Source organism: Haliaeetus leucocephalus, unplaced genomic scaffold, assembly GCF_000737465.1.
Source record: "Haliaeetus leucocephalus isolate CR32 unplaced genomic scaffold, Haliaeetus_leucocephalus-4.0 Scaffold2, whole genome shotgun sequence".
In the NCBI taxonomy this organism is placed as follows: Eukaryota; Metazoa; Chordata; class Aves; order Accipitriformes; family Accipitridae; genus Haliaeetus; species Haliaeetus leucocephalus.
Genome location: NW_010972438.1, coordinates 14,840,178 through 14,840,875, shown reverse-complemented (window position 1 = coordinate 14,840,875; position 698 = coordinate 14,840,178). Strand labels below are relative to the sequence as shown.

Below are 698 nucleotides of genomic sequence, written 5' to 3'. Positions count from 1 at the left end.
TGTGACGGTCTGACAAATTCAATGTCTCAAACATCCGTTAAAGAGCTTTGCTGGAGAAAATGGCCTCTGTAAAAATGCTGGAGTTTTGTGAACAGGACAATGTGGACAGAGTAGAGGGCCCAACGGAGGGTGGGAATGCACTTCTCCAAGGCCCCAATTCCTTATCTTAAGTGACCAGGAGAAGGAACACAATTTATGCCTTCCTGGAGGAAGAAGGCCCCATGGAAGTTGGGACTGTGCTTCTATCTTAAGTGGTCATGCCAGCAGAAAAAGAGAGGCAACTCCACAATGAACACCCCCCCCAAAGCTACCGATTCCAGTGAACCCCAGGTGTGGGAACTGCGCATGTTGAGATCATCAACTAACACACTATAAAAGAGGAGAGAACGAATCCTCAGTGCGCGCCCTCCGGAACTGGATCTCTACGCTGGCTGGACCAATGCTGGACCCAGGACTGGTGAAACCCTTCTCTTCTCTCTTTCTTTTTTCTCTCTCTCTCTCTCTCTTTTTTCCTTCTCTCTTTTCCACAGTCCCTACACCTCATCCTTTGAAACATAAACGGTTGACCAAGTCTGAGACTAGGAGTGGACCTAGCCGCCCCTGAGCTCCTCTTTGAGAAGGAGTCCAGAAAGCAAGGGGGTCTGCTCTGAACCTCGTGACTCAACGGGAGGGCTCTCCTTCTGATACATTTCATGTTC

General features: G+C 49.3%; 1 protein-coding gene across 1 annotated transcript in view; it reads right to left on the bottom strand.

Annotated features, from left to right (window-relative positions):
* The window catches only part of ARHGEF3 (Rho guanine nucleotide exchange factor (GEF) 3), a 32,203-nt gene that overhangs the window by 21,335 nt on the left and 10,170 nt on the right, over positions 1-698 (bottom strand). The gene's annotated exons all lie outside the window — the stretch shown is intronic.